General features: G+C 42.5%; 1 pseudogene; it reads right to left on the bottom strand.

Moving 5' to 3' along the window:
• Positions 1 to 1,235: 1,235 nt before the first annotated feature.
• LOC149611093 (large subunit ribosomal RNA) lies at positions 1,236 to 3,805 on the bottom strand (annotated as a pseudogene).
• Between the last annotated feature and the right edge of the window lie 4,952 nt (positions 3,806 to 8,757).

Below are 8,757 nucleotides of genomic sequence, written 5' to 3'. Positions count from 1 at the left end.
CGTTTCCTAGCAAAATGCCAACCTATTCCAACCAGGACAAATTGGACAAGATGTTTATTTTGGGTGAAGGTCGCAGTAACGTTCAACTAAAGACAGTGCTTTATGCCGAACGGTTTCCACACCGACAACATCCGGTGAGAAGCACATTTGCCGACATTGGCGAGTATCTTCCTGATTTCGGTTGTGCAGGATCGTGAGAGTAGAAGAAACTGTATTGTCTGTAATGAGGATAGAGATTTTGACATCGTAGCACGTTTTGAATCCAATTCATGCTAATAATAGAGCGGTGGAACAAGAAGTTGCACTAAGCCATTCTACTGTTTGTGAAAGTTTACAAAGGCATCACTACCGGCATTATCATACCCCCCTACATCATGCGTTAACGGACGAGGATTACCTAAGACGGCAATACCTTTAGTCTTACCATGCGTCATGAGTGTACTGCTTGAAATGTATTGCAAGACATGGACAGCCGTCTGGAAGAGTGCCTCAACCACAATTCTAGAAACGTCGAATATTTTCGTTGAGGTGTTTACGAAACAGTTAAGATGTTTTAATTTGAGGCCCACGTTTTAAGACCAATCGTAGGACTGTGCTTTAAAATATTTTGTTGTATTCAGGCATATTCTCTAGTATTCTTTTTGTAACTTGTCACTCGTTGTTACTAGCACATAATAATCATGAATTCCAGACATTTATTTACACGCTGTATAATTTAGTATGACATCAGCCGTTGGCAGTATTAGGGGTTGTACATAAGGAACGGAACGGGACATTTGGGCGCCGACACTTAGGCGCCGGTCATTTAGGCACCACCACTTAGGCGCAGGGACAATTAGGTGCCGCGACAATTTGGCGCCGAGACAATTAGGCGCCGCGACATTGCGTAAGCCTTTCGTGAAAGATTTGAGATATTTAATAAAGGAACATGACTTGTACTTTTAGGCTTATATTCTTTTTATTCAACTAACATCAGAGTTCAACCATGTTGTTGTTTATCTTCATTGACTTCCCAAAATAATATGCCTTTTCCAAATTCTTGTTCATCTTCTTTGACTTCCAAAAAGAATATGCCTTTTCCAAGATATTGTTGTTTATCATCATTGACTTCCCAGAATAATATGCCTTTTCCAAAATATTGTTGTTTATCTTCATTGACTTCAAAAAATAATATGCCTTTTCCAAAATATTGTTGTTTACCTTCATTGACTTCCCAAAATAATATGCCTTTTCCAAATTATTGTTCATCTTCTTTGACTTCACAAATTAAACAAACTATTGTTGTTTATCTTCATTGACTTCCCAAAATAATATGCCTTTTTCCAAAATATTGTTGTTTATCTTCTTTGACTTCCCAAAATAATATGCCTTTTCCAAAAAATTGTTGTTTATTTTCATTGACTTCCCAACTTAGGTAAGGTTATGTTTTTTTTAATTATTTTAGGATATGTTTTGTAAAAACAGGTATGGTTTCGTGACCTTTAATGGGGATTGCGAACATAGTCATGCAATGACGCACAGGGACAATACACGGATTGCCAAATTGAGAGGTCATTACGGATTTTTAGTAGAAATAGTGGAAAAATTATTGGCACAATTATTGGCACGTAAATGTCTCGACGCCTAAATGTCGCGGAGCCTAATTGCTCCACCGGTTACTTGGACGCACCTGATTCTCCTGGAAGAAAATCGTAGGATGGACGCGACGGATATGGATCTTTTTAAGAGAGTCATAGTTATTCAAGCCGTTTACCCGCGCTTGGTTGAATTTCTTCATTTTGACATTCAGAGCACTGTTCAGAAATCACATTGCGTCAACACCGACGCAAAGCAACGCTTTGTTTTAATTAGACAGTCGGATTCCCCTGGTCCGTGCCAGTTCTGAGTTGGCTGTTAGTTGCCGACCGAAGCGGTCGCGCCAGGCACGAGACCCAGCACGCCGTGCAGCTGAAATATTCCACGGGAAGGCCCCGACGCTGGTCCGGGCTCAACCAAACCGTTGCCGGTCGGTCTCGCCCAGTCCCGGTGCAGTGCCAGACCCGCTTCGGACCTCAACCCGATCGGCCCAGCCCTCAGAGCCAATCCTTGTCCCGAAGTTACGGATCGGTTTTGCCGACTTCCCTTACCTACATTTTTCTATCGACTAGAGGCTGTTCACCTAGGAGACCTGTTGCGGATATGAGTACGGTCCGGCACGAAAATCACTACCTCTCACTCGGATTTTCAAGGGCCGAATGCAGCGCTCCGGACACCGCAAGAGGCGCGGTGCTTTACGGAAACACCATCCCTATCTCCGGGCGAGCCGATTCCAGGGAGTCGAAACCTTACAAAGAAAAGACAACCCTTCCCGGGACTCCCATCGAAGTCTCCGAGCTCGTTTGCGTAACCGAAATTTACTGTACCCCCGAAGGGGACGATCTCCGTGTCCGGGTTCGGGAATATTAACCCGATTCCCTTTCGGCCACAAGCGGGACTTGCGAATGAGAGGTTCTGCCTCGGAACGGATTACTCCTATCCCTTAAAACCGACTGACCCATGTTCAACTGCTGTTCACATGGAACCCTTCTCCACCTCAGTCCTCAAGGTTCTCACTTGAGTATTTACTACTTCCACCAAGATCTGCAACAGAGGCGGCTCCAGGCGAGCTTACGCTCGGCACCTTCGACGCGCGCCTCTGCGCCCCTCCTACTCACCGCGGCTTAAGACACCATGGTTTATTCGGCCGCGGCGGCCGGGTATGGGGTCGACTCTGGAGCGCCATCCATTTTCAGGGCTAGTTGCAGGTAAGTTGTTACACACTCCTTAGCGGATTCCGACTTCCATGGCCACCGTCCTGCTGTCTCTAGCAACCAACACCTTTCATGGGATCTCATGAGCGTCTCTAATCGGCGTTTGGTTCATCCCACAGCGCCAGTACTGCTTACCAATAGTGGCCCACTTGGCACTCGCATCGAAGTTGCCGTCCAGGCTTCAGTCAAGCAAACCCGACTTCTAACCCAATTAAAATTTGAGAATAGGTTGAGGTCTTTACGACCCCAAGGCCTCTAATCATTCGCTTTACCGGATGAGACTGCATTCTCCGAGTGCCAGCTATCCTGAGTGAAACTTCGGAGGGAACCAGCTACTAGATGGTTCGATTAGTCTCTCGCCCCTATACCCAGGACGATCGATTTGAACGTCAGAATCGCTGCGGTCCTCCACCAGAGTTTCCTCTGGCTTCGTCCTGCCGAGGCATAGTTCACCATCTTTCGGGTCCCAACGTGTACGCTCTTGCTCCGCCCCGTCGACGAGGCGATCGCGACGGGCCCTTGGTACGCCCAAGAACGCAAGGCTCGCGGCATCCCAAGGCAACCGGCCGACCCGGTCTTCACTTTCATTTCGCCTTTGGGCCTATTCAAGACCCAATGATTCGCGCACATGTTAGACTCCTTGGTCCGTGTTTCAAGACGGGTCGGGTGGGTTACCGACCTACTCGCTGCTGACCACCCGAGCATTGACGAGTGGGAACGGAAACTGTTGTATTTTTTTGTTCTTTACTGGAATAATCGGACAGCGATAAACTTAACTATAGTTTATTTACATTTAACACAAAGGCGGTCTAGCAGACCTTACACGTACAACGGCTAAAATAGAACTCCCCGTAACGAGGATCGTCTGGAGCTTATATACAATCTTATAGCTAGTTCAATTCAGTTCAGTTCTTTTTAATACTAACACATCCTTTCCCTAATTTATAATTTTCACTATGGTTATTATAATTCACAGGAAGTTAAACTATTAATTATTTACAATCATTATAAATTTAGTTTTTCTATTTTTTTTGATTATCCGACCGCTTCATGTCTTCGTTAACGTAGTTTTGTTGCTTCGCTGTAATCCAGGGTCTGGTTGCGTTATATTTCGTTCTGCATTTGCATCTTCTTGCGAAACAGCGATATTTGTTGTTGATGTATCAGATTCCCCCGTGTGTGTTGATACAGCTGGCTGGCTGGAAATCGAACTTCTAGGTGAGACGGGATTTGAAGTTACTATTTCCTTGGAGGTAGAAAAGATCCATCGCAACAACCTTCCAAGGTCTGTCTGGAAAGTCAGTCGGACAAAGAGGCTCATGATGATTGTTTGCTTCATTGACACAGTTTGGACAGGTCTTTACTTTCTCCTCGATTTGTTTTGACATGCCAGGCCACCAAACGGATGATTTGGCTCTCTCTGTACATTTGCTGATGCCTTGATGTCCGTGATGAATTCGATCAAGAATATCTCTTTGTAATGTGTCTGGAATAATGATTCTAGATCCTTTCATGAGGAGGCCTTGCTGTAACGTTATCTCTTCTCGGAATGGATAATACATCACCACGTTCTCCGGGATTTTCTTCTTTTGCGGCCACCCATCGGTTGTGTACTGGGAAAGTTGCTTGCAAGTGGTATCCTGTTTTTGTTTCTCCCAAATCTCGGCCAATCTTACATCAGATGCGGGTATGCCCGACGTCACTAGTTGGAAATGGGCAGCAACGTCGTCTTCTAGCTCGTATTCACCCACTTCTTGTAATAGACCTCTTGACAATGTATCGGCAACTAGTAGCTCTTTTCCCGGCATGTATTGAACGTCATAGTTGTATCGCATCATTCTTATTCGAAAACGTTGTAGGCGAGGAGACAAATCATCTAACAATTTCGTCTGCATTATCGAAACCAGCGGTTTATGATCGGTTTCTATAAGGACTCGGACTCCCATAACGTAGTCTTTAAAACGGTCGCAAGTCCACGTCATAGCTAACGCTTCTTTTTCGATTTTTGCGTATTTTTGTTCTGCTGGGCTGAGTGTTTTGGATGCGTACGCGACTGCCCGAAGTTCCTTGTTGGATTGCTCCTGTCTGATGACTGCACCGATTCCAAATGACGAAGCGTCTGCGGATATTACTGTTCTCTTGGATGGGTCAAACATGGCCAAAACTGGTCTGGTTGAAAGGATACGTTTGATTTCATTAAAAGCTCCCTCTTGTGGATCCAACCATAACCATTTATTTTTCGTGCTAAGAAGAGCATTTAATGGTTGTATTACATCAGCCATCTTCGGAACGAATTTTGCCAAGTAGTTAGCCATCCCTAAGAATCTTCTTAGCTCAGTCACGTCGTGCGGCACCCTCATGTGTACGATCGCCTTGATTTTATCTTCATCATGCTCGTCTATCGTGTGTCCAACGAATTTCTCTCGTGATACTGCGAATTTAAACTTGACTGGATTCAACGTTATACTGGCCTCTTCCAAACGACGTAGAACCGCCCTGAGGTTGACATCATGTTCCTGTTTGGTTGAGCCGTGGATTAAGATATCGTCAGGCGTTCCTTCGAGAATTGTATTTATTTGTCTTTGAAAATGTTCGGAGGCCGAACTTAATCCAAACGGTAGTCGATTGAAGTAGTACCGTCCAAACGGGGTAATGAATGTTGTGAGAAGAGCGGATTCTTTCTCCAGGGGTATTTGCCAGTACCCACTGTTGGCATCAAGCTTTGCAAATACCGTCGCGCCAGCTAGCTGTCCCAAAAGGTGATCGACGGCCGGCAACTGGAAACGTTCTCGACGGACATACTTGTTCAGGTTTGTAAAGTCGACGCAAATACGAAGATCTGGAGGCGTCTTCTGATTCCCATTTTCTGATTTCTTGAGTACTATAACCATGGGAGCGCACCATTCTGTCGGTGCCTCTACTTGTGTGATTACGCCTTTCGAAACCATTTGATCAAGTTCCTTCTTAGTGGCTTCCATTAGAGCTATAGGGACTCTACGTGGAGTTGACAACGCAAAGGATCGAGCATCGGGTTCCAACCGGATCTTGTATGGATTTTTCATTTTTCCAAGTCCATTGAATAAGGAGGGAAATTCTTTGATAGGGTCTACTGGCGAATCTTGTACTGAATCTTGCGTCTCGATTGCAGCTATTTTCTTGACAATTCGAAGATCTTCACTCGCTGATAATCCCAAGAGGGGTACTTGTAAATCATGAATGACGTAAATATAATCCTCTATGTCAGTACTCTTATGACGCAGGTTGACTCTAAGTCTTCCTTCTGTAGTAAATTTCGTTCTTCCAGGACCATATAGTCTTTTGTCTGATGGACTTAGTTGGACGTGACTGAGTGATGACTTGTATAACGATGGAGGAATGGCATTCACATCTGCTCCAGTGTCGACCTTGAATTGGATACTGATTTTGTTTACTTCAACATCCACGGTCCATTTTCTAGTTAGAGTGTTTTCAAGAACATCCACGTGGGCTGTACTGGTAGAGATTGTACTTCTATCAGCGCTGGATTCTTGAAACAACTGAGTAAGTCCGTAGTCATTAGTTTCCTGGTCTTGGTGGTTTTGGGTTGATATTGATCCCAAAAAGACTGGCTCTATATCTACTTCATGGATCTGTTGATTACGACACATTTTGGAGTAGTGTCCTGTTCTCTCGCATCCATAGCATTTGGCGTTTTTGGCTGGACAACTATTTCGGTCATGTGTTTGCGAGGCGCCACAGCGGCCGCATCCCTTGCTGAATTTGTTTCCGCTATTAGAAGTTAGAGTTTTAGTATTGTTTCTCACCGGTGGAATGTTCTTGACTGGTTTAGGTTTTGACTGACGATGTTGAGGTCTTGGTTTGGCCTTCTGATAGCTTTGGCTTTGTATGCGATTAACATTTTTAGATTGTGTTAAACCTTGTAGATCCATTTGTTCTCTCTGTCTAACTTCTAAACTTCGCACTCTCTGAACTGTTTGCTCGAGGGTTAAGTTTTCGTCATCCTGTAGTGTTTCTGATGGAGCCTTGTGACGGATGCCAACGACTATCCGATCCCTAACAACTCATCCTTGAGATTGCCATAGTTGCAATGTTCCGCCAAGGAATTGACTGCCGTGATAAATTCGTCTGCTGATTCTCCTTCTCGTTGGTATAGAGTGTTGAATTTGGCACGATCGTAAATTACGTTGCGGCGAATGATGAAATGGCTTTCAAATTTGTCGAGTACTGCTTTGAAATCTTTTGTCGTTGCCGCGGATAGTCCAAATGAATCAAATATATCGTCTGCCTTGTCACCCATTAAATTCTACAGGGCCGGTAGGCCCTTGAAGATATGACTTGATACTCTTTTGTAACGTTAAAGCAAAATTCACATGCTTTTACCAATTTTCCTATGGAGATTAACATGGGGTTTTTCGTGATATTTAACCACCTCTAACTGAAAAACTAGAGCGAAGTTACTCTTCGGAATACTCTTAATTTAACAATTAAGTATTCAGGGTGTGCGATCGGCTAGTCTAATCAGAAACAATTAAGTCTAAGTATGTTAATTTTACTTAATTACGGAAGTACGGCTCTTGAGTTAAACGTCAGGTTAACCTGTTAGCGCGCTAATACCCATTTCTTCAATTTTCAAACAGATTGAGAACAAGGGAGGGCCTAGCTTTATGCCTGATAACAAGTTAAGTTGACGTTTTCAGTTTGGTTCATTCTGTGGAAGTTGAACCATGGAGCCTGTATCTTATGAAGATACAGCCTCCATGGTTGAACTTGTTTTTGAACAGTCGACGCTTGTTTAGTATTTTAGCGCCTTAAAATGTTTATTTCATTTTATAAATTTTCTGTTACACCCTTGCTAAGAAACACTTTGCTATTAGGTCGAAATTTTGTTGAAAAAAGCAATCCAGTTATAAAACTAAAGGTAATTGATTTCATTATATTATTTGATATTGGTTTTTGGAAGACCAAGGCTTAGATTTCGTACGTAGTTTTTCTCGACTCTCGGGAGACGGCGGGAACCCCCAGCTCCAGAGCGTCCAGTGTATAGTTTGCCTTACGCTCTCATTTCTTCAACTGAAGGTTCACAGTTTAGGTTAATGTTAAAAATAGTGATACTTGTTGATCTTTAGGAAAGCGAAGCGAAGGTATGTTTTAGAAAAAGAAAAGCTACTTGAAGAACTTATCTTTAAATTATTTTAAAAGTATTTAAAAATTTCAGAAGCTCCGCAGCCGTTGCAATAACTGTTTCATAATGGTATTCAGGATAGTGTTGCTATGTGTTTGCGAGTAATAAAAAGTAAAGCCTACCCATGGAATAGAGATGGGTCGATACCTATACTTGACTAAACTGATATATTGGAATTGGTTTAAACTGGTATAGGCCCATCGGTACCGGTATTTGGCTAAACCAATATATTGGTATTGGTTTAAATTAAACTGACAGATTAAAGTTGAAACTACACTTATCTTTCACCCAGACTCCATTCTCCTATTTAATAATTACAATTATTTAAATTATCATTAGAAAGCATTTTTCCCAATATTGAAAAGGCGCAAAATTTAGAGGTTTGTGGTAATGAATGTTCCGCTCGGATCAAACGCTCTACTAAGGTTTGCATTTAAGTAGAATTTCTTCTTCAACTTATGTAATAAACTAAATTAACTCTAGTAAGAGAGCTTAATAACTATAATTAACGTAAAATTAATCCAAAATAATAGTTTTTTGGTGACCCTTGACAACAATGAGTCAATGACGGAACAATCGTTATGAAATTCAAACACCCGCTAAAACATGTCCAAATCTCATACCAGGATACAAGTAAATTTAATATTTTATTGCAACTCGTATTATAAAGTAAATCAACACTAGATAAACCGTTAAATTAAACTTTATGAAGTATAGTTAGGGTAAAATTAACTTCGGGAAAGGTGTAATATTATATTGGAACTAAATAAAGATAAATATCAATAT

The sequence above is a fragment of the Phalangium opilio genome, unplaced genomic scaffold (assembly GCF_054372755.1).
Source record: "Phalangium opilio isolate 3A_F unplaced genomic scaffold, DU_Popi_V2 ptg000329l_1, whole genome shotgun sequence".
Lineage (NCBI taxonomy): Eukaryota > Metazoa > Arthropoda > Arachnida > Opiliones > Phalangiidae > Phalangium > Phalangium opilio.
The sequence above is the reverse complement of the archived record's forward strand: the minus strand, read 5'-3'. Positions and strand labels throughout refer to the sequence as shown.